This window comes from Pipistrellus hanaki (assembly GCF_964339955.1).
Source record: "Pipistrellus hanaki genome assembly, chromosome: X".
NCBI lineage: Eukaryota > Metazoa > Chordata > Mammalia > Chiroptera > Vespertilionidae > Pipistrellus > Pipistrellus hanaki.
In genome coordinates, this window is record NC_140524.1 from 91,989,836 (window position 1) to 92,015,559 (window position 25,724).

The 25,724-nt window shown below is 41.4% G+C and overlaps 2 protein-coding genes across 5 annotated transcripts in view; one reads left to right on the forward strand and one right to left on the reverse strand.

The window, feature by feature from the left end:
• The window catches only part of APOO (apolipoprotein O), a 62,403-nt gene extending 48,827 nt beyond the window's left edge, over window positions 1-13,576 (forward strand). Inside the window, exon 9 of one of the 2 annotated variants that reach the window (XM_084869768.1) lies at window positions 4,770-13,576. The gene's annotated coding sequence lies outside the window, so the exon portion shown is untranslated. The remainder of the gene's footprint in view (window positions 1-4,769) is intronic. The other variant, XM_084869769.1, reaches the window with a different exon arrangement.
• LOC311614631 (uncharacterized protein CXorf58 homolog) overlaps window positions 1-22,165 on the reverse strand; it is a 115,588-nt gene extending 93,423 nt beyond the window's left edge. For all 3 annotated transcript variants that reach the window (XM_084869697.1, XM_084869694.1, XM_084869695.1), the window contains exon 1: window positions 21,948-22,165. The gene's annotated coding sequence lies outside the window, so the exon portion shown is untranslated. The remainder of the gene's footprint in view (window positions 1-21,947) is intronic.
• Between the last annotated feature and the right edge of the window lie 3,559 nt (window positions 22,166-25,724).

Consider the following 25,724-nt stretch of genomic DNA (forward strand, 5'->3'; position numbering starts at 1 on the left):
ATTCAATCAATTCTGTAAATGGATTATAGCAGTTTCAGCTTTATGTGTAAACATAGGACAAGACGGCATTTCATTCCATCTTTAATTTCTGGGTTTAAGTGCCATGACATGTAATTGTGTCTGTTCCTGAGAGGTACCTGGATTTTTTAGACACGATTTCAAACAATTGAAAAATGCCATTATTTCCTAAGTTTCTTTTTGCAAACTTCACTATAGTAGGTACAGTTGTACTCATCAAATAGTCATTCATTAAACATTTGTTGAATGTATGACTGTTTTAGAGAAGCTCTAGATTTAAGAGATATTATCTTAATTGACAGGGAATTCATAGGTGTACTGATTCCTTCTGTAAAGATTGAGTAACCTGAGGCTGGGGGAATTTAAGATGATGACGGATGAAGTCAGAAAAATCAGTTTGATTATTTCTGGCTGGTCTTATTGTCAATTTACCATTTATTTTCATTCATTTGATATTTACTCATCAAGTACCTACTAAGTTAAGAGCACTAGTCATATTATTTTGGATGCATATTAAAAATTGTATAGTAGCACTTGTGATTTCCTTGACTATATGGAATTTGGAAACAATCAAATTATTCAACTGCAGGAAAATGGCTTCTCATGGTATACCCATAAACAGGGATGTTATTATGTTTTAATAATATTTAGTTGCATGGTAATATGTACACAATTATTGTTAAGTGGAGAAAAAAAGGAAAGTATGATACACTTTTTAAAATTTTTACTGATTTGTTTTAGGGAGAGAGAGGAAGAGGAAGGGGGCAGGGAGGTAGGGAGGGTGAGAGAGAGAGAGAGAAACATTGATTTGTTGTTCCACTTATTTATACATTCATTGCTTGCTGCTGCTGCTGCTGCTGCTGCTTCTTCTTCTTCTTCTTCTTCTTCTTCTTCTTCTTCTTCTTCTTCTTCTTTTTGCTTCTTGTATGTGCCCTAACTGGGATCAAACGCACAACCTTGTGTATCAGGACAGTGCTCTAACCAACTGAGCTACCTGGCTAGGATGATAGTATGATACATTTTTTGAGAGGATAAAGCCCAGGAAATACAGAAAAATATTTAAGTAGTTCTCCCTTATTCAAAGATTCAATTTCTGTTATTTTAGTTACTTGTGGTCAACTGTGGTCTGAAAATATTAAATGAAAATTCCAGAAATAAACAATAATGATCAAACTCCTGATGGGGACACTTTGCATATTAGCCTTTTATATATATAGATTATGGCTGCAATTTAAAATTCATGAATGTCCCAGGTTTGAGGTTTTTCTCTTTCAAGCTGTCTCTATATTTGGAGACCCGAGAGTCATATAATCTTTGATTTTGAGAAGGGTCATCTGACCCACCTCCCATCCTCAAGTGTGTGCTCCCACTTTTCACTTCCACTGGTAGAAAACTCACCCCACATACATGCCCAGTTGCAGGCTCCATCCCCGGTTAGGGGCCTGCAGGAGGCAGCCAATCAATGATTCTCTCTGATGTTTCTTTCTCACCCTTCCCCCTCCCTCAAACCAATATATAATAATAATAATAATTTTACACTTATTACATGTTGAAATTGTGATATTTTAGATATGTTGGGTTAAATAAAATCTATTACCGGTATAAAATTTTTTTTTAAAAGAAAGAAAACTCACCCCACAGAGCAGCCATTTTGCATAGTTCTGATTTTTAGGAAGCTGTTTTTTATACTAAGTGAAAATATGTCTCCTTATAAGTCCTACACAATGGTCCTGATCCTGCGTTAGGGGCCACAGGAAACAAATGCAGACCTGCTTTCACATCACAGCCCTTCAGATAGTAACCCCAAGTCAGCAGTTCTCAAATGTTGTTAAACAAATTACCCAGGCAGCTCGTTAAAAGGCAGAGGCCTAGGCCCTACCCAGAATCAGCATCTCCAGCGCGTGGGGCCAAGTGTGCATCCAATGTGCTGTTAAAGAGAGACTAGAGCGAGAGCAGTAAGGAAGACACACTTGTCCTTCAGAGACTTTACATTGAATATGCTTATATTTCTCTAGGGACAATGAAACATGGAATAAAGGGAAACTATGTACATATCCATTTCATTTTCCAAAAATATTCTGTGCCAGAGTTCAACTTATACCAAACACAACCTTGATTTCATTCTTTATCTTTTTAGGTTTTTATTGGAGATGTTTGTTTTTCTGTAATCCTCACCCGAGAATATTTTTCCATTGATTTTTAGAGAGAGTAAAAAGGGGGGGGGAGTATGTGTGTGTGTGTGTGTGTGTGTGTGTGTGTGAGAGAGAGAGAGAGAGAGAGAGAGAGAGAGAGAGAGAGAGAGAGAAAGAGAGAGAGAGAGAGAGAGAGAGAGAGAGAGAGAGAGAGAGAGAGAGAGAGAAACATCTATGTGAGAGACACTTTAGCTAGTTGCCTCTCCTATGTGCCCCAACCAGGGCCAGGGATCGAACTTACAACTGAGGTACATGCCCTTGACCAGGAATTGAACCTGGGACCCTTCAGTCCCAGGGCTGACACTCTAACCATTGAGCAAACTGGCCTGGGCAAGATGTATTTTTAATTTTACAAATGATGCATATTTTTATAAAGATAATTTTTAAAAACTCGCCTTCTATTCCTTTCCCAGAGGTAATTTCTGTTAATATTGTGGTGTATCATTTCAGACCTTCTCCCTATCTATTAATATGTATCCATTCATACTTTGGATTTTTTTGACAGAATGAGATCATATTTCCTTGTGTTGTTTTACAAGAACACTGAAAACTCCATGAAGGCACATAATGCAATTTTATGATCACACCTAAAGAAATTAACACTAATTTCTTAATATCATCCAAATAATCAGACAATATGCGGACTTCCCTGATTGTCTCATGAATAACTTTTTATACTTGGTTTGTTTGAATCAGGATCTAAACAAGATCAGCTCATTGTGTTTAACTGATAGGTCTCTTTTTAAAAAATATATATTTTTATGGATTTCAGAGAGGAAGGGAGAGGGAGAGAAATAGAAACACCAATGATGAGAGAGAATCATTGATTGGCTGCCTCATGCGTGCCGCCTACTGGGGATGGAGCCTGCAACCTAGGCATGTGCCCTTGACCGGAATCAAACCTGGGACCTTTCAGTCTGCAGGCTGACGCTCTATCCACTGAGCCAAACCGGCCAGGGCTGATAGGTCTCTTAAGCCCCTTTTAAACTGTAATAGTTCCTTCTCCCTCATTTTCCTTCCTATTCATTTGTTGAAAACCTTGGTTTGTTTGTCCTTTAGAATTTCCCATGTGGCTGTGGCTGAGTGTATCCATTTCGTGTCATTTTGTTTCTCTCTTGGTTCCTCTCTTCTGTGCATTTCCAATAAACTGATGGATCTGAAGGCTTAATCAGATTTAGGTTCAAATTTTTTTTTAAAGAATACTTCATAGACCATGCTAGGTTTAACTATATTGAATTAATGAACTTGCCTTTTTTCACTTAATATATTGTGTACATTTCCCCCGTTTGGTACTTCTGAATCTATGTCACTCCTTTAGCTACATAATAATATCCCAGTATGGATTACCATGATCTATTGAATCCTTATTAATATAGGTTGTTTCCAGTTTGTAGTTTTTAGCAATGCAGTAAAACTCTTGTATTCTTAGAGAATCCAAGGCAGATTAATAATCTGAGATTGAAAAGGTAAGCTAGTGGCTTACATGTTTAATTTAAGAATTTTTTATTTTTTCTTAGAAGATCAAAGAAGTAGTCACTGGCCTCTAAAATATTTATAAACCTCTAGTTGCTAAGTAGATTCTTCACATATTAGGGGAAAAGCAGTATAGAGAAGAGCCAGTTTACCTTTGGTGTGTCTGGATTGCCGTGTATCTCATTCCAGAGAAGAATGATGGGGTGTTTTGAGGAAAGGTAGATGTCAGACTGACAGTAATACAATCACGTTCTCCAACAGATGGACGAAAATAGAGTTGTTTAGTTTTCAGAAAGGGTGAGGTGGGGGCTGCTGTGCCACTTAAGCATTTGTTTATTTATTTAATGTTTTAATTGACTTTCTAGAGAGAGAACATAGTGTGAGAGAGAAACATTGATGTGTTGTCTCCCACATGCCCCTCAGGTGGGGATGAAACCCCAAACCTGGGGGTGTGCCCTGACTAGGGATGGAGCCCCCCACCTTTCTGTGCGTGGGATGGCACTCAACCAATTGAGCCACACTGGCCAGGACTGGGCATTTATTTATTATTTATAAATTCATCCATCTGTTTATTTATTTATTTATTTTTAAAACATTTTATTGATTTTTCACAGAGAGGAAGAGAGAGGGATAGAGAGTTAGAAACATTGATGAGAGAGAAGCATCGATCAGCTGCCTCTTGCACACCCCTTACTGGGGATGTGTCCGCAACCAAGGTACATGCCCTTGACCGGAATCAAACCCGGGACCCTTCAGTCCGCAGGCTGACGCTCTATCCACTGAGCAACACCGGTTTTGGCATATTCATCCATCTGTTTAATTAGCTCAGATACACAGCCAGTTGAAAATCTGAATGTGGTATTGATGAAACATAAAGGCTTTCGGGTATTTAGTGCCTGTCTATAAAATGAGAATAAGTACGCTTTTCTCTTACTCCTTATGAGCCTCATGGTCATCTAATGCTAATGGAAATATTTGTTATGGTTTCTCTATGTAAACCTAAAGAATTTTCAATATGCAAATTGCTTGTAGCATTGCTTTTATTTTTTTTCTCGCATAGTTTACTTACGTTGTTTTTTCTTTTAGTTATAGGTAAACATTGGAAACTCCATACAATAAACCAGTGTTTCTACAGAAAAATGGAAGAGATGTCATTATTGAATGTAGTAAACGGGCTTTTTTCTTCAGGAAAAACCACACTAGGCCTCAGTGTTACCTTGGGTGATGTCATACCACAAAGGGACTAATCTAAAATCTTTCCACCTCCAGACAATGTACATGCCTTTGAACTTCTTGCTATTTATGTACATAATTAAAATTCCAAGTTAAAAAAGTTGTGCTGCTTCCCCTCCCCCCCATATTATGGAGCGACAGTTCAAGTGTATCTAGTGCCAATATGTGTATGTGGTATATGTGTGGTGTGTCTCAGAGTATACATGTATGTGTGTGCCTGTATGTGGTGTGTATGTGTGATGTGTTTCTGAGTATGCATGTATGTGTGGGTGGCATGTATGTGGATATCTCTGAGTATACGTGTGTGTGGCTTGTATTGTGTTGTGTATCTTTGAATGTATATGTGTTTGCGTGTGAGTGTGTATGTGAAAACTTTATTCTTTTAAAAAACATATTTTTTAAAATATATTTTTATTGATTTCAGAGAGTAAGGGAGCGGGGGGAGAGACATATCAATGATGAGAGAGAATCTTGATCAGTTGCCTCCTGTACGCCCCACACTGGGAGGTCAAGTCCGCAACCCAGACATGTGCCCTGACCAGGAATCAAAACGTGACCTCCTGGTTCATAGGGCAATGCCCAGCCACTGAGCCACACCGGCTGGGCTATTTACTCTTCTCTGAGCAGCATCAGCTAGCAATCTGCAGTCTGTGCCCCACAACAAAGTCGAGTCAAGAAGAGTGGCCCTAGAACCAACAGACGATGCTTCGAGGAACCAAACCTGTAAGTAACAGTCTGCCCGGCTCCGATTATAAGATATAAAAATAAAAATAGTGAGTGGGAACCCTTGTGTGCTGTTGCCTCCCAGCTTGTACAGAGCTTCCAGTTCTTCACTGCCAGTGGGAGATGCTTAATGAAGCAGGCTTTGTCCTCTGCCAGTGTGGGAATGCTATGTGCTTGTGTGTGGTGGCTCTCTGTATGTAGGCCTGGTATTCGCCTTTGTGGCCCCTGAATGCCCAGCTCATTGAACTCCATGTCCCCAGCGCTGGTGAGAATAGCAAGAGCCTCTTTGGACTTGTCAGCCAGCCAGGAAGGAAGGTGGGGAACAGTATGTGAAAGATTTGGAAATTAAAAATCATTTTTGTATTTCCATAGCATCAATGTAATTACCAATTGTTGATCTTAGAGAATTGATAGGCGTTGGTAAAATAGTAATATGCAAATGGAACGTGCACGTGTTAATATTAAATATATTTGATAGATTCAAAGTGGCAGGAATGGCGCCAACATGGTTACTGGATTAATGAGCTGAAACACATTTGTCCCTAGAATAATCCTGCTAGTGACCCAGAAGTCTTTTACTTCCTTTTATGCTGAAATACTTTGTGTTACTGTAGCAATCACCCTATATAATACGCCTAATATGCTAAGCATCCAACCATTTGACCAGTTGCTATGACGCACACTGACCACCAGGGGCCAGATGCTCCGACCAGTGGATTAGCTTGCTGCTGGGTCCAGCTGATCGGAACTGGGCAAAATGGGTTGGACATGCCCTGAAGCTCTCCCATGGTCCCTCCCCAGCCCTGATCATGCCCCGGTGGGGTGTCTCGGCCTGGCTTGCACCCTCTCACAATCCAGGACCCCTTGGGGGATGTCAGAGAGCCAGTTTCAGCCCAATCCCCGCAGGTCAGGCCGAAGGACCCCACCAGTGCAAAAATTCGGGCACTGGGCCTCTAGTTTCAATATATTGTAGTAAAGCTGTGCCTAAATTATATCTCATTATATTATCTTATTATAATATCTCATTATATTATTATTTCAGGCCTTTCCCATTGACTTGTCTTCCTACGTCACCTCCCAAAAGTAGAGATTCCACAAGTTTCCTTGTTCTTGAGATTGCTTGGTCTAAAGAAGAGGAAGGAATGGCCCACATCATAGCATGCTCTAGAGATAATTAATCAAAAGGTATTTGAGCTCTAGCCGGTTTGGCTCAGCGGATTAAAGCAGTGGCCCACGGGCTGAAGGGTTCGATTATAGTCAAAGGCACAGACCTTGGTTGCCGGTTCCCCAGGACTGGCCCTGGTTGGGGTGCGAGCAGGAGGCAACCAAACTATGTGTCTGTCTCACAGCGATGTTTCTCTCTGTCTCCCTCTCCCTTCCACTCTCTCTAAAAATCAATGGAAAAATATCATCGGGTGAGGATTAACAACAACAAAAAAAGGTATTGGAGTGTCTCCTAACTATAAGGTATTACTTCCCCTTTTTAATTGTTCATTCAATATTGAAACATTGCCTTAAAACCTCTTAACTCCTCCAAGGGGGATATGGAGGGGGGGTCACAGAGCCGGGTCCTAGCGGTACCTGGTCCGTATCTAGTACAGCAGGGGGCTCATTCCCAGCCAGTGTAATTCAGTCACCCTTTTCGCTATGACCTTTTCTTTGTGTGGTTCTTGTGTCCAGTGCTGCCTTCTTTATATATTTAACACTTTTCCCATGCCTTCCAGGAACACCCAGCTGAGGGAATATAAAATTTGCAGATCATGATATCTTGCATTTCTCTAGCTCCTTATCCTTTCAGAGCGCTATTTTATTCTTTTCTTCCTTGGTTTATTCCTGACTTCAGTATGCTTGTACTGTTTTTCTGTCCTGCAGTGATACTCAGTGTTTAAACTTTTTAGTCTGTTTCCTCTGACCATTTCTCCTTAACTAAACTATGAACTTCAATGCAATTTATGTGTAACTTAGTCAACATAGTTCTATCTGAATAACTTCAGGGAATTTGGAGGGAACATTATCATACAGAGTGATTTTAGCTCACCTAAACAGACAGATATGGTATAGTCTGTTCTGTGATAATGTGGAGTCCTAAGAAAAATTACTTCGTCGGATATCAGGATTTAAAGGCAGTTGCTGCCGTGGGAATAAAAGGGAGTAGGGGCACTAAAGAATGTCTTCATGCCCGGCCGGTGTGGCTCATTGGTTGAGTATGTTCTCATGAACCGAGAGGTCCCGGTTTGATTCCCGGTTAGGGCACATGCTCCAGTTGTGGGCGTAGTCCCTGGTGGGGGGGTGTGCAGGAGGCAACCCATCAATGTGTCTCTCTCGATGTTTCTATCTCTGTCCCTCTCCCTTCCTCTATCTCTAAAATAAAAACATATTTTTTTTAAAAACTGTCTTCATCAATCTTGTCACTGGTGGCACCTCTTGGGACAAAATCAAAATAGTAGTAGTAGGAACACCACCCACCTGGGCAGTGGAGTAGCAGGTGCCTGGGCTATTGGATCAGCACTTTTGTCCCAAGTGCTAGATTCCACCCAGCAGCACGTCCCTCATGGATCAGTGACCTATCCAGGTGGCCTGAAGACAATTCATTCGCTGCAAAATGCCCGGATTCACATATGCATATGGAAAAATGTGAGTTGCTTGTGACTTACTGCCAAATCAATGGCAGTTAGAATTAGGCCACATAGTGAGTATTACTACTGGTTTGTATTCGTTTAAAATATAAAATTCAGAATCCTTGAATTCACTGGGAAAAGAGACAGAGATTCTGTTCTCTCAGTTGTCTGTCCTGTTTCAAGGAATGCACTTTACACTCATGTTTTGGGGAAGGCTTGATAGTTAGAGAAACAGTTTTCTCTGTGACTACGGGTATCCGTGCTTATTATGTAAGCTGAATGATTTGCCCCGAATGTAAAAGCTTTCACTCCCCCCCCCCCAAAACCGGTTTGGCTCAGTGGATAGAGCGTTGGCCTGCGGACTGAAGGGTCCCAGGTTCGATTCCAATCAAGGGCATGTACTGTGGTTGCGGGCACATCCCCGATGGGGGGTGTGTAGGAAGCAGCTGATTGATGTTTCTCTCTCATCGATGTTTCTCTCTATCCCTCTCTCTTCCTCTCTGTAAAAAATCAATAAAATATATTTTTTAAAAAGTTTGCACTTTTTAATTTATCACACCCACCTAGCCTAATGCAGTCACCACTGTCAGGGGGACCAGCAATGTATTTGTGGGACTAAACTCTCACCTAAGGCTTAATTTTAATTAAGGTAAATATTTGAGTTAATGGTTCCATTCACCACTGGTTGAAAGAAACTTCCTTGAGGTTTTGTTTTTTCCCTGTACACCGCCTGTCTGATGTATTGTTTCCATTCCCATAGGTTCAGATTTCAAGTCAGTAATTAGCCAGCTCACAGTTCTAAAGGTACAATTAGGTCAAACTCCAGACGTGACCGAAGTTCAAGCTTATTTATGTTTATGAAATGATAGCCAAGGAAATTTATAGATGGAGAAAATGCTTGTTTTCGTAAGGCAGGCATTTCCCTATTTCACATTTTGTTTGCTTAGCAGTGCTGAACAGATTTGGAAATTAAAAAGTCATTTTTAGTTTCTGTATTTCACACTTAAGGGCCGTTCTCATCTTCACCAACTCCAGAGCTTTGTTGGACTTCAGCTGTGTCTCTAGAAGGCAGAAGAATAGTGCAGGAAGTGACTCTTCTCCCTGCCCACCCCAACCTGGAAAATAGTCTTTAGACTCTGTTCAAAGAGTTAGTTGGTGAATGCTCTGCTCTCCCTTCAGTGCTTGCCTGACTTGGGAATAGACAGGACAGGTGGGAGAACAAGAAAAAGGCAAAGATGGAGAGAAATACAGGATTCAAAGACTGCCCCCAACATTCAAAAGTGAAGTCATAGTGAGTCCTTCTAATGCTTACGTGACGCAATACTGGGATTTTGTTTGCAAATTTGAGTGTGGTTGGAGGGATGACTTTAAATGTTTTGTTCACTACAGGCAAAATATGAGCTGTCTAATTTATCTCCCATATCTTTTCTAAACCGTAAGAAGGTGATCTAAGTGTCAGAATATATACATTATTTTCTCCTGAAACCCAAAGAAGACCAGAGGAAGGGAATTTTGAAGATACATTAGCATACAAGGAAAGAATGGGAAGAGGGAGACAATGGGATTTTATTTTTTCAGCAGAAATAGTGACCACTGACTCCTTTTTAAAATAATTATTGACACTATTGCAGATGTTCCTCATTTCCCCTTCCCCTTTGCCCATCTCCACCCAGCCCCAGCCCCCCTCCCTCTGGTCATCACTACACATTGTTTATGTCCATGGGCTGTGCATATATGTTCTTCGGCTAATGGCTTCACCTTTTATCCAGTTTCTCTCCCCCCATCCCCTCTGACCTCTGTCCGTGTATTCCAATGTATCCATGCCTCTGGTTCTATTTTGTGCATCAGTTTATTTTATTCATTAGATTCTACATAAAAGTGAGATTATGTGGTATTTCTCTTTCTCTGACTGGCTTATTTCGCTTAGCATAATACTCTCCAGGTCCATCCGTACTGTCACAAAGGGTAAGAGATCCTTTTTTAAGAATGTATAGTATTCCTTTGTGTAAATGTACCACAGCTTTTAAAAAATATGTTGTTATTGATTTTTAGAGAGGGGGAGAGATAGAAACATTGATGAGAAAAATATCAACATCAGTTGGCTGCTTCCTGTATGGCCCTGCTGGGGATTAAGCCCACAATTCATGCATGTGCCCTGACCAGGAATTAAAACGAGTGACCTAAAAACACACACACAAAAAAAACAGTGACCTCTTGGTGCATGGGTTGATGCTCATCCTCTGAGCCCCACGGGCTGGGCACACAGCTTTTTTATTCACTCATCTACTGATGGGCACTTGGCTGCTTCGAGATCTTGGCTATTGTAAATAGCATTGCTATGAACATAGGGGTGCATATATTATTTCTGATTGGTGTTTTGGGATTCTTAGGATGCATTCCTAGAAGGGGTCAAATGGAAGTTCTGTTTTTAATTTTTTGAGGAAACGCCATACTGTTCTCCACAGTGGCTGCACCAGTCTGCATCACCACCAGCAGTGCAGGAGGGTTCCCTTTTCTCCACATCCTCACCAGCACTTGTTTGTTGATTTATTGATGGGAGCCATTCTGACAGGTACAAGGTGATATGTCATTATGGTTTTAGTTTGCATCTCTCTGATGACTAGTGACGCTGAGCATTTTTCCACATGTCTAACGGCCATCTGTATGTCCTCTTAGAAGTTTCTCTTCAGGTCCTTTGCCCATTTTTAAATTGTATTGTTTGTATTCCTGGTTTTGAGTTGTATGAATTCCTTGTATATTTTGGAAATCAATTCCTTATCAGATGTGTCATTGATAAACATGTTCTCCCATAAAATAGGTTCCCTTTTCTTTTAAAAAAATATATTTTATTGATTTTGTACAGAGAAGAAGGGAGAGAGATAAAGAGCTAGAAACATTGATGAGAGAGAGTTATTGATCAGCTGCCTCTTCCACACCCCCTACTGGGGATATGCCCGCAACCAAGGTACATGCCCTTGACAGGAATCGAACCCGGGTCCCTTCAGTCCCCAAGCCAATGCTCTATCCATTGAGCCAAACTGGTTTCGGCTAGGTTCCCTTTTCATTTTGATGCTTGTTGGTTTGTTTGTTTGTTTGTTTGCTGTGCAGAAGCTTTTTAGTTTGATGTAGTCCAATTTGTTTATTTTGTCCTGTGTTTGTTTTTTCTAGGAGATGTATCAGCAAAAATATTGCTAGGAGAGATGTCTGAGATTTTACTGCCTATGTTTTCTTCCAGGATTTTTTTTGGTTTCGCACCTTGCATTTAAGTCTTTTATCCATTTTTTTTTTTTTTTTTTTTTTTTTTTTTTTTTTTTTTTTTTTTAGTTTATTCTTGTGTGTGGTGTAAGTTGGTGGTCTAGTTTCATTTTTTTGTATGGACCTATCCAGTTTTCCCAACACCATTTATTGAAGAGACTGTCTTTACTGCATTGTATGCTCTTGCTTCCTTTGTCAAATATTAATTGACCATAGAGACTCACTGTTCTGTTTCATTGATCTATATGCCTGTTCTTATGCCAGTACTAGGCTGGTTGCTTTCTTTTAAATCCTTTCCAGAGGATATTTTTTCTGTTGATTTTGAGACAGAGTGGAAGAGAGAGGGGGAGAGAGAGAGAGAAAAACATTGATGTGAGAGAGACACATCAATTGGTTGCCTCCTGCATGAGTCCCAACCGGGGCCAAAGATTGAACCTGCAACCGAAGTATGTGCCCTTGACCAGGAATCGAACCCTCAACCCTTTGGTCTGTGGGCCAGTGCTCTAACCACTGAGAAAACTGGCCAGGGCATTACCATGCTGTTTTGATTACAATGGCGTGTAGTATGTTTTGATATCAGGTATTGTGATACCTTCAACTTTGTCCTTCTTTCCCAAGATTGCTGAGGCTATTCAGGGTCTTTTTTGGTTCCATAAAAGTTTTTGAAATATTTGTTCTAGATCTGTGAAATATGCCATTGGTATTTTAATAGCGATTGCATTGAATCTCTATAGATTTCTTGGAGTAGTATGGACATTTTAATGATGTTAATTCTTCCATTCCATGAACACAGTATATGCTTCCAATTATTTCTATCCTCCTCAGTTTCCTTCTTTAATGTCCTATGATTTTCTGAGTACAGGTCTTTTACCTCTTTGGTTAAGTTTATTTCTATGTACCTTTTTTTAAAATTTATTTTATTTTTTTACATTTTTTAATTGATTTTTTACAGAGAGGAAAGGAGAGGAATAGAGAGCTAGAAACATCGATGAGAGAGAATTGTCGATCAGCTGCCTCCTGCACACCCTCTACTGGGGACGTGCCCACAACCAATGTACATGACCTTGACCAGAATCAAACCCGGGACCTTTCAGTCTGCAGGCCGATGCTCTATCCACTGAGCCAAACCAGTTTCAGCCTTATTTTTTGTTGTAACAGTAAATGGGATTGTTTTCTTAGTTTCTCTTTCTGATAGTTCATTATTGGTGTATAAAAATGCCATTTATTTCTGAATATTAATTTTGTATCTTGCTACTTGGCTGAATTCCTTTATTAGATCTAGTAGTTTTTTGGTGGAGTCTACAATATCATGTCATGTACAAACAATGATAGTTTTACTTCCTCCTTTCCAATTTGGATGTCTTTTATTTCTTCTTATCTGATCACTGTGACTAGCACTTCTATTACTATCCTGTATAATAAAAGCCTAATATGCTAAGTGACTGTTCGTTTGACCAGTCACTATGATGCACACTGACCACCAGTGGGCAGATGCTCCAACCAGTAGATTAGCTTGCTGCTGGGGCCCGGCCGATCAGGACTGGGCGAGATGCACTGGACACGCCCTTGAGCCCTTCCACGGTCCCTCTCTGATCAGCCCTGATTGGGACTGGATGAGATGAGCCAGACATGCCCTAGAGTCCTCCTGCGGTCCCTCCCTGGCCCAATCATGCACAGGTGGGGTTCCTCAGCCTGGCCTGTGCTCTCTTGCAACACAGGACCCCTTGGGGGATGTTGGAGAGCCAGTTTCACCCGATCCCTGCAGTCCAGGCTGAGGGACCCCACTGGTGCATGAATCCATGCACCTGGCCTCTAGTTGTGAATAACAGTGATGAGAGGGGATATCCCTGTCTTGTTTCTGTTCTTAAGGGAAACACTCTTAGTTTTTGTCCATTGAGTATGATGTTGGCTGTAGGTTTGTCATATATGGCCTTTATTATGCGGAGGTATGGTCCCTCTATTCCCAGCTTGCTGAGAGTTTTTATCATTAAATGGGTGCTGGATTTTATCCAATGTTTCTTCTGCATCTATTGATATAATCATGTAATTTTAATCTCTCATTTTGTTTATGTGAATGTATCACGTTTTGATTTGTGAATATTGTACCAACTTTGTATCCCTTGAATAAATCTCACTTCATTGTGCTGTATATTTTTAATGTATTGCTAGATCCAGTTTGCTAATATTTTGTTGAGGATTTTAGCATCTATGTTCATCAGGGGTATTGGCCTAAAATGTTCTTTCTTTGTAGTGTTTTTATCTAGTTTTGGAATTAGCATCATGCTGGCCTTGTAAAAAGAGCTTGGAAGTCTACCCTGCTCTTGAATTTTTTGGAATAGTTCGAGGAAGATAGTGTTTGATAGAACTCGCCTGTGGAGCCATCCAGTAGACGACTTTTGTTTGCTGCGATTTCTTTTTATTGCCTCTTCAATTTCATTAGTCGTTATCGGTGTATTCAGGTTTTCTGATTCTTCCTGATTCATTTTTGGAAGATTGTATTTTTCTAGGACTTTGTCCATTTCGCTCAAGTTTGTCCAGTCTGTTGGCATATAGTTGTTTATAGTATTTGCTTACAATCCTTTGTATTTCTATGGAGTCAGTTGTTACTTCTCTTTCATTTCTGATTTTATTTATTTGAGTCCTCTCTCTTTTTCTTGATGAGTCTGGTTAAAAGTTCATCAATCTTGTTTATCTTTTCAAAGAACCAGTTCTTGGTTTCCTTGGTCTTTTGTATTATTTTTGTGGTCTTTACGTCATTTATTTCTGCTCCTGTCTTTATTATTTCCTTCCTTCTACTTACTCTGGACTTTGTTATTCTGTTTGACTCTTGAAACCCTGTGCCTATATAACATTGACACCCATAAAAATGACAAATTATAAGAAAAAGCAAGGAAATTTATATTAAAAATCTCATTTGCTTTGTATCTAAATTTCTGTTCCTTGTGTCAAATAGGGCTCTTCCTATAATGAATTCAATATGATGCATTTCTTTCCATCTATTATATTAAAGTTGTAGAAGGTTATGGTGTGTCTTCATATCTATGGTATTTGCGGGTCATAACTCTGACTCATTTTCTGTGTCCTTTATCAGTAAGGCAGTGCTCATTACAGCATTGCTCAAGAGGGAGGCTGTGATGTGTATGAGGCATGTTCCCCGGGATTGAAAACCAGGTTGTTTCCGTGAAGAAAAGCAGAGGCTGCTCAGTGCAGAAACCCTTCTGAACCGGAACTGGCCATCGGGCACCGGGGCCTTCCCTGCACTGGGCGCCCCATCTGCCTGTGCTGGTGAGGGTGGTGGAGGAACGCGTCCTTTCTGTTCTAAGCAAACATCGCACTGTTTAACACTCTTCACTTCGCGTTACTGGCTTTTTTGTGGTCACGTCCTAAAGATGCTTAACTTATTACTAATCTATTTTCTATGTGTGATTGCTGTTTCCCCCTTGGGACACCTTCTGTTCTTATTATTCATTTCAAGTATCAAGATGTGAGAGTTAGGGAGAACTTGCACCCTTGTAAGACCTTTGTACCTTGTTTGTACTCCTGTCCAATTCACCGTCACTCTGACATTTCCGAAGAACTGAGTGTCCAGACATGAAAACCTTTTCTTTCCGAACTCGTGGTTCACTTTCTAGATTTCTTTTTGTTGTTGTTGTTGTTAATCCTCACCCGAGGATATTTTCCCATTGATTTTTAGAGAGAGTGGAAGGGAGGGGGACGGACACACAGAGAGAGAAACATAGATGTGAGAGAGACACATCGATTGGTTGCCTCCCACATATGCCCCGACCAGAGCTGGGGATCTGGCCTGCAACTGAGGTACATGCCCTTGACCGGGAATCAAACCCAGGACCTTTCAGTCCACAGGCTGTCACTCTATCCACTGAGCCAGACCAGCTAAGGCCACTTTCTAGATTTCTTATGGCCTCACACATACTCTGCCTTTGTTAGTTCACACTTGATCTCTAGCAGACTGTAATCTCCTGAGGCCGGGACAACTGTCTTTCTTCTTAGTGTACCCACAGTGCTGACCCAATGCATTGATGTATATATACATTGCAAAACGTGTTTTGAGTGAATTATTTGAAGTTCAAATTTTTGTTATGATTTGGTTTCAATCGAGCCTTTGAGGGTACCCATAGGCACTGAGTTTGTTTGTCACAGCCTGATAGCATGTTTCCCTGTGCTTCTGACTTCCAAATCTAAAGCCCGAGGAGGTTGGGCCAGGTGCTGTCTAAAGGCCTTCAGTCTCTCTGACTCTCCCCACTGCATTGAGTGCATGGTCTAGGCCAGTGGTCGGCAAACACATTAGTCAACAGAGCCAAATATCAACAGCGCAATGATTGAAATTTCTTTGGAGAGCCGAAAACCGACTTCTGTGCATGGGCCACGAAGATTCAAATCGCACTGAACGTGCGCGCCCGCACGTGGTATTTTGTGGGAGAGCCACACTCAAGGGGCCAAAGAGCCCCATGTAGCTCGCGAGCCGCGGTTTGCTGACCCCTGGGCTAGATATTCTGTTATGTTGGGCAGAGGGGAGAAATACAGTTTACAGTTCAGATACGAAGACAAAGAGCAGCAACATCGTAACACACAGATTAACTACCTGATAGGGATTCCAATATTGGTCTTATGCAAAGAAGCACCCAAGGATATTTATCCAAAACATGAATTCAGTGTGCAACGGCAGTGTTTTGGGGTGTTTTTTTTTACATTTTTTGTTTACACTAACTTCTTTAGAGAAGGAAGGAGAGTAATCAGCGGAAATGAGTCTGGTAAAATAGGAGCCATTGGCTTTGGATGGATGATTTTTCTTTTTTGTTTGTTTGTTTGTTTGTTTTGTTAATCCTCACCCAAAGATATTTTTTCTTTGCTTTTTAGAGAGAGTGGGAGGAAGAAAGGAGGGGCGCGAGAGAGAAACATCTATGTGAGAGAGACACATAAATTGGTTGCCTCCTACATGCTCCCCTATAGGGGCCTAGGATCAAAACTGCAACCCAGGTACCTGCCCTTGATTAGGAATCGAACCCACAACCCTTTGGTGAGCAGGCTGATGCTCTAACCACTGACCTACCAACCAGGACTGGATGATTTTAGTTTTCCTGAATTAGGACTTAACTCACACTCTACTGTTTCCCCTTTAGAACACCTGTTCCCAGCAAGTTCAGCAAGAATGAGCCCAGGGTTGGGCTTTTGGGGCCCCCTTGTATTTCTCTAGCTCAGTGGTCAGCAAACTCATTAGTCAATAGAGCAGCAAATCGCGGCTCTAGCTCATTCCTTAATGTTAATATATGTAGACAAGATAAACACCTATCTAAGGATAATACCAGTTGAGATCGTGTAGGTCCTGCTTTAATTAATATATATGGTTAATTAAAAATCTATATCTGGCCTTAACCAGTTTGGCTCAGTTGATAGAGCATCAACCTGTGGACTGAAGGGTCTCAGGTTCGATTCCGGTCAAGGGCATGTACCTTGGTTGCGGGCACATCCCCAGTAGGGGGGTGTGAAGGAGGCAGCTGATCGATGTTTCTTTCTTATCAATGTTTCTAACTGTCTATCTCTCTCCCTTCTCTGTAAAAAATCAATCAAAAAATATATATATATATTTAAAATCTATATGCTTGTATAAGAAGGTAAGCCACTGTCCTTTAAAAATCTTTTAGTAGCTTAAACATACTCTAATATATTGATAACTGTTGTAGTGTTCTTATTTATTCATAGCTAGGATAAACCTCAACCCACTGAAATGATAACAAATTTGAATGTTTTCTTAAGTAAACTTCAAATTAGAGCTTGAGTGAGTGCCATGGTCTCTGTGTAGGTCATAGAGATTGTACAAATGACGTGATTTGCTCAAATGCCTGATATGCCCCTGAGATTCGGGAATTTTGGCAGTTCTTGGGCAGGGGATGCTTATGTGACCTTCCGCCAGTAAAACTCTGGGTACTGAGTCTCTAATGGGCTTCCCAAGGCAAAGCTTTGGCTGCATTTGTTTTCTGCTGGGAAAGGAATGCACGCCTAGGCTAAGGTGACCAGACGTCCCGCTTTTGGCGGGACAGTCCCGATTTTTAACAATTTGTCCCGCGTCCTGCGGTGTTTTAAAAAAAGTACATAGCTTTATGCCGAAACCGGTTTGGCTCAGTGGTAGAGCGTCGGTCTGCGGATTGATGGGTCCCAGGTTCGATTCCGGTCAAGGGCATGTACATTGGTGGCGGGCACATCCCCGGTAGGGGGTGTGCAAGAGGCAGCTGGTCGATGTTTCTCTCTCATCGACATTTCTAGCTCTCTATCTCTCTCCCTTCCTACCCTCTGTAAAATATCAATAAAAAATATATTTAAAAAAATAAAAAATAAAAAAGTACATAGCTTTACTATGTTATATCATCTTCCCTTCAGCTTTAGAGGAAAACCATAATACAAGGATTATTGTATTATTACATTAAATATTTCCAGGTCACAAGACCTGCAAAAACAGTTTGTATTCATCCTCCTCAAGCAAAGAGAAAACTCTGAGCTCCCTTGTTTAGACCAAATTACTGATTGGATTTTTTTTTTTTCCTGATTCTCACAATAGAGTCTTTCTTCCATCCCTCATGCTATGGAGGCAAGCTGTTTGGGCTGGTTCATAAGTAATTGGGTCATAAACTTCACTCCATTCAAAAGTGACGTATTTATACAAGTATTTATTTGTCCTTCAGAGAAAGAGAGAGAAAGCGCGCGCGCGTGCGTGAGAGTGCGCATTGGCTCATTTCAAGTATTGTTCTCAGCCTAGATCAGAATGCTGAAGAGCATACATCACACATTTTATTTTAAACACAGTAGTCTGATTGTTCATTTTTGATGGTGAGATAAATACTTCCCTGGGAAAGCACTACCAAATAGGCAAGACTTTTAAAAGACTGTGTTGGATCATAAACCTAAATGTAAGAGCTAAAACTAGAACTCTCAGAAGACAACAAAAGATTAAATATTCGTGAAAGAGTAAAGCGTGACCTTGGGTTCGGTAATAATTTCTTCAGTACAACGCCAAAAGCACAAGTGACAAAATAGAGTTATTGGACTATTTCAAAATGTAAAAACTTGTGCTAGAAACAAAACAATGCTATCAAGAACATTAGAAGACAACCCATTGAGTATGGGAAATATTTGCAAGTCATATCTGATAAGAGACTGTATCCCTATAAAGAACTTTATAACTCAACAATAAAAAGACAAATAAACCAATTAAAACTGGGCAAAGGATTTGAACAGACCTTTTTTCCAAAGAAGATATTCAAACGGCCAATAGGTACATGAAAAAAATGTTTGCCCCAGCCGGTTTGGCTCAGTGGTTAGAGAGTTGGCTGCGGACTGAAGGGTCCCAGGTTCGATTCCGGTCAAGGGCATATGCCCAGGTTGCAGGCTTGATCCCCAATAGGGCATGCAAGAGGCAACTGATTCATAATTCTCTCTCTTCAGGGGTGGGAGGGGCTGGAGAGGGGTTAATGGGGGGGAGAGGAGACATATGTAAAACTTTAAACAATAAAAAATAAGTAAATAAGTAGGTACCTAAATTATATTTATTCAAAAAATTCTCTCTCATCATTGATATTTCTATCTTTCCCTCTCCCTTCCTCTCTGAAATCAAAAGTATATTTAAAAAAAAAGAAAAAGATGCTCATGTCATTTGTCATTGGGGCAATGCAAATGAAAACCACAATGAGATACCGCTTCACATCTTCTATGATGACTAATAAAAAAAAAAAGACAGAGAATAACAAGTGTTGATGTGGATTTGGAGAAAATAGTTCAGCAGTTCCTCAAAATGTTAAGCAAAGAGTTGTGACATGACCCAGAAATCCCACTCCTAGGCATGTACTGAAGAGGAAGGAAAGCCCGGTCTGCATAAGCACGTGTGCACATATGTCTATTGCTTCACTATTCAAACCAAACAGTAGAAACAAGTAATAGTCCATCAACAGATGAATGGTTGAACAAAATGTATTTTCATCCAATGGAATATTAGTCATAAGAAGAAATGAAGTAAAAAAAAAGAAGAAATGAAGCATTGATATTTACTATCAGTGATACGTGAAAGCATTATGCTAAGTGAAAGAACGGTCACATATTATATTGTAAGACTCCATTTATTTGAAGTGCCAGGCAAATTCAGAGAAAGTAGATTAGAAAATAGATGAGTGGTTGCTTAGGACTCTCGGGTGGGAATGGAGTAGAGTGAAGTGTGTCACTTGGGGTTCAACGAGAGAAAACGGAACAAGTAGGCAATATATTGAGAGGTTTATTGCCAGGCATTGGCTGAGGTGATTGTGAAGGTTAGCTAGGCAAGTCCAAAATCCACAGGGCAGGCTATCATGAAAAGCAGGCTGGAACTCTCGGGCGTGAGCTGAAGGTGTCCATAAGTGGAATTTTTTCTAAAGGAAATTTCAGCTGAAACCGGTTTGGCTCAATGGATAGAGCGTCGGCTTGGGGACTGAAAGGTCCCGGGTTCGATTCTGGTCAAGGGCATGTACCTTGGTTGCGGGCACATCCCCAGTAGGGGGTGTGCAAGAGGCAGCTGATCAATGACTCTCTCATCAATGTTTCTAACTATCTCCCTTCTTCTCTGTACAAAATCAATAAAATATATTTTAATAAATAAATAAAGGAAATTCCAGTCCTCATCTTGGACCCTTCAGCTGATTGAGTCAGGCCCACTTACATTAAAATCATCTGCTTATGGACTTCGATCACATCTCAAAATAACGAACGTTCACAGCAGTACAGCACCTAGATTACTGACAACCTAGATTAGTGTTTGAACACCTGGGGACTCTAGTCTAGCCACGTTGACACACAAAACTGGCCATCATGGGTTAGGGCATGGGGGAGGGGTGACTGCCAATCGGCTTCTTTTGGGGGTGATGAAAATGTTCTAAAATTGTGATGGTTGCCCAGCTCTGAATATATGAAAACTGAATTGTCCTCTTTAAATGGGTGAATTGTAAGGTCTGTGAATTATACTTCAGTAAAGATGTTTTTAAGCCCTCACTGGTTTGGTTCAGTGGATGGAGCATCAGCCTGTAGACTGAAGGGTCCCAGGTTGGATTCTGGTCAAGGGCATGTACCTGCCCGGATTGCAGGCTCGATCCCCATTGTGGGGTGTGCAGGGGGCAGCCGATCAAGGATTCTCTCTCATCGTTGATGTTTCTCTCCCTCTCCCTTCCTCTCTGAAATCAATAAAAATATTTTTTAAAAGCCTATGTAGCCCTAGCTGGTTTGGCTCAGTGGATAGAATGGACTGAAGGGTCCTGGGTTTGATTCTGGTCAAGGGCATGTATCTCAGTTGCGGGCTTGATCCCTAGCCCTAGTCGGGGTGCGTATAGGAGGCAACCAATCAATGTGTCTCACATTGATGTTTCTCTCTTCTCTGAAACCCTTCCACTCTCTAAAAATCAATGGGAAAATATCCTTGGGGTGAGGATTAACAAAAATAAAAGCCTGTGCATTTGCAAATCCATATTCATAAGAGCGTTATTCACAATAACCAGAAGGTAAAAGCAACCCAATTGTCCATTGAGCTATGAATGGATAAACAAAATGTGATATATCCCTACAATGGAGTATTACTCATCCTTAAAAAGGAATGAAATCCAAGACAAACAAAAACTACACGAATCCTGTTACCTGCTACAGTGTGGATAAACATTGAGGACATTATGCTCAGTGAAATAAGTCACAAAAGGATAAATGTGATTCCACAGATTTGAGGTATTGGAGATGGTCAAATTCATGGAAACAGAAAGAATAGTGTTTGCCAGGATCCAGGGGGAGGAGGAGATGCGGAGTTCTTATTTAATGGGTACAGTTTCAAATTTGCAAAGTAAAAATGTTCTGGAGATTTGTTGCATAACAATGTAAGTATACAGGGCGGGGCAAAAATAGGTTTACAGTTTCTATAGAAAATAATACAGTAATTAATAAACAATAATACAAGAATAAACTTTTATGTACTCACACTATAAACCTAATTTTGCCCCACTCTTTCCTTAATACTACTGAGCTATACACTCTGAAATGGATAAGATGGTAAATTTTGGTTTGTTTTTTTTTTGTAGATACATCTTTTTTAAAAATATATTCTATTGATTTTTTACGAAGAGGAAGGGAGAGGAATAGAGAGAAACATCGATGAAATAGAAACATCAATCAGTTGCCTCCTACACACCCCCCACTGGGGATGTGCCCTCAACCAAGGTACATGCCCTTGACCGGAATCGAACCTGGGACCCTTGTTCTAACTCACCCTCAGGTGGGAACGTATGCACAGGTGACTGGGGTCCCTCAGCCAGAGAACTGGACTTATATGGGTTGCCCACAGTAGTTAACAAAAATTGACCGAGCATAAACCAAACACAGACACAAGAGTTAAAATGCATGAATCCCAAGGTTTATTTACCAGAGTCCTGGTGGTTTCCAGAAACCTAGGCAGGTCACCTGGAGATCCGCGCCGACAGACACACACACTGGACAAAACACGTTGCTGCAGCGTCTTGGTCAGGAACGAGGCCTCATAGGTTTGGCTCACAGGCAGAGTGACAGCTTCACTCGGGCAGAGTCTCATGCAGTAGTTCGAACAGGGAGAAGAGAGTGGGAGAGCACGTCGGGTGGAGGAGCCCTTCGTGGTCTCTGCCAGTGCCTCTAGGTCCCTTCTTTTATGGCCATTTCTGGGCGTTTCTTAATTCCTTCTGGGTGCAACCAATAAACCTTCAGTGTGCCTAATCGGGCGCTCTCCAGGTACCGTTTGCCTCAGTTTCCAACTTTTCAGATAAATACTTGTTAGGGCGTTCACACAGTTACAACTTTCCAGATAAGCACATGTTAGGGCGCTCACACAGTTAGGGGCTCCAAATCAGTTTTAAAACTCAAGTTTTACAAAATGGATTCAAGTCACATTACACATTTCAATTTCTTTTACTTAAAATCAGAATAAGATCAGAAATATAATTCACACTTAAACTATAAATCACTCAGAAAAGGAAATGCTTTCATTCCTATTTTAAATCACACAAATAATTATTCTTACACTGTTTTAAATACTTAAAACATCACACTAATATAACTATAACAACCCTTCAGTCGCAGTCCGACGTTCTATCCACTGAGCCAAACCTGTTAGGGCATATTAGGCATTTTTTATCACTATTTTAAAAATAGCAAAAAAGAGACTTTGTGTCCTGCATTGCCCAAGCAGCACCCTGTTATCTGAATTCTCCCTGACACCCTGTTCTGTCCCATACAGTGTTGTATATACTCTGAAATGAGAATGGGAAATTTCTTAAAATATAATCAAAATATAGCCAGGGAGCCCAAGTGACACTAGCTCACTTGTTTCTCTGTGGCTTATTTAATTTCATGAACCTGTTTCTTGGAAGATGATGAGTTTGCAGGATAAAAAGTTGAGGTAGAGTTGTTCATATTTATTGTTTCTAATCAAGACAACTGCTAAAAGCAATTAAACATCATCTCTATGTGAATGAGAGAGCTGTGGCTGCCTGGCCCTTTCCGGAATTTGGCGGACAGCCGGGGAGTCCCCTGAAGTGACCCAGAGCCCAGACCTGCGCGTCCTACTGTGTTCTCAGACTCTCTGGCCCCAGTTTCAGGATGTGAGTGGGGCAGAAGAGCAGCCCATGACTGAAGCATTGAACCAGGAAGTATCCCCACTTCCTTGTTTACCCCTTTCTTCTCTATGAGCTATTGCTGCTTGTCACAGTTAGCAAGACGCAGCCAGAAGGAGGGAGGGACAGCTGGGACTGGTGAGGCCGGGCAGGCTGGGAGCCTTGCTCCTTCTGCCAGGAATGCTTCTGCCTGAGCCCAGTGGCTCTCAAGCAGGTGATTCTGCCCTCCAGGCACACTCGACAGTGTCTGGAGACATTTTGGCTGTCTCCTCTTGGGAGGGTGGGTGCCACTGTGTGTGGGCAGAGTTCCATCGATGCTGCCAATAAACTTCCTCCAACGCACAGGACAGCCTCATAATAAAGAATGATCTGGCACCAAAGGTCAGTAGTGCTGGCGGTGAGCAACCCTGCCCTGGACTTTTGTAAGGCTGGCTCCTGGTCATCCTGGTCTTGACCTACTTTGATCTTTGGTTGCATGGTTTTTGATCAGTCAGCATAAAGGTGTGTGCGTGTGTGTGTGTGTGTGTGTGTGTGTGTGTGTGTTTGTTAAATATTTTTATTGAGTTCAGAGAGGAAGGGAGAGAGAGAAACATCAATGATGAGAGAATCATTGATCGGCTGCCTCCTGCATGCCCCCCACCTGGGATCGAGCCCGCAACCCAGGCATGTTCCCCTGTCCAGAATCGAACCTGGGACCCCTCAGTCTGCAGGCCGATGCTTTATTCACTGAGCCAAACCAGCTAGGACCATAAAGGTAGTTTTATTTTCCTTGTTGCACTATCTCTATATTATGTATTTTCTATATTTCATCTATATAATCTTCCTCCCAACCTTCCCCCACATGCGATATAATAATGGCTAATGTAAAATCCAAAATCTGCAAAAATTAAAGACCTTGTTCCTCCTCACTGCCATTTCCTCAACTTCTTTCGTAGTTTTTGGGACCCAGTGAGATGTAATCAATATTTGCTTCGTTAATGAATGAAAAGGATTTAACTTGCTCTAGTAGCTCAGCCTCCGGTTCCCACCTGTGAAAGTTTCAACCCTGCCATTGAGGTCACCAGTCCACATAATCCCTGATATGCCAGCTCCTCTTTCTCTCTTAGTCCTGTGGCCCCAGGCCCTTTCCTGCCCACCCAGCCCCCCTCCCATGGCGGGGACAGGAGAGGAGTGAAACTCCTAGGATCGTCCCCTGGGGGAAGCAGACCTGCAGCGTTCAGGGGAAGTCTCCAGAACATTCACCATCAGAGGAGTGTGGGAGAAAAAGGACTCTAGTGAAATGTTATTTTATTTTAAAAATATTTTTACTGATTTCAGAAAGGAAGTGAGAGGCAGAGATAGAAACATCAATGATGAGCCGAAACCGGTTTGGCTCAGTGGATAGAGCGTCGGCCTGCAGACTGAAAGGTCCCAGGTTTGATTCCGGTCAAGGGCATGTATCTTGGTTGCGGGCACATCCCCAGTGGGGGTGTGCAGGAGGCAGCTGGTTGATGTTTCTCTCTCATTGATGTTTCTAGCTTCTATCCCTCTCTGTAAAAAAAAAAAAGAAGAAGAAGAAGAAGAAGAAGAAGAAGAAGAAGAAGAAGAAGGGAAGAAGAAGAAGAAGAAGAAGAAGAAGAAGAAGAAGAAGAAGAAGAAGAAGAAGAAGAAGAAGAAGAAGAAGAAGAAAGAAAGAAAGAAAGAAAGAGAGAGAGAGAGAGAGAGAGAGAGAGAGAGAGAGAGAGAGAGAGAGAGAGAGAAAGAAAGAAAGAAAGAAAGAAAGAAAGAAAGAGAGAACTGGGGACTGAGCCCGCAACCCGGGCCCAAGGCTGGAATCAAAACCCGGACCCTTCAGTGCACAGGCTGATGCTCTGTCCACTGAGCCAAACTGGCTAGGGTGCAAGGGAAATTTTAAAAGCTAAATGGAAAAGGATGGGGTGGTGAGTTACATACAGAGTATCTGGCTATTCAACATTTTTGAGTGGAAAAGAAAGGAATTTAACATTTAGTGAGTGTCTTTTAGGTGCAAAGCAAAATAATCTCATTTAATAATTCTGAGATGAGAACACTCAAGTCAGGCACAATCAAATAGCCTATCTAAGGCCCACAACTACGGGGTAAAGTTGAGATTTAAATCAAAGGTGTGTGGTTCCAAAGGCCAACCTTAAATCTTCTGGGGAGACCAGTACAGAGTTATGTCCTCAGAAGAGCTTCTAATGAGGGGGAGGGGTCAGGCAAGCCCACAAATTAGCATGTGGAAGTACAAGTGTCACTTCCCTGTAATTTATATGCTCAGTCTCTCACATATGCAAATTAGTAGGCAGTCCAGTATTTCCTCTCTCTCTGTCTCTCTCCCACACACACAATCTCCCACCAAATTGTATTCCAGAACCCCAGGGGAATTGGTCATTTCCCAAATGAAAGACACACATGTGGTCATTGCCACCTCCTCACTACTGACATTGGTCATTGTAAGGGCTATAGTCATGGCCCAAGGTTTCCACTCTGTACTCACATGGCTGACTTATACTCACAAACTCAGCTCTTGTCCCAAAGAGTTATTTCAGCTATAGGGCCAC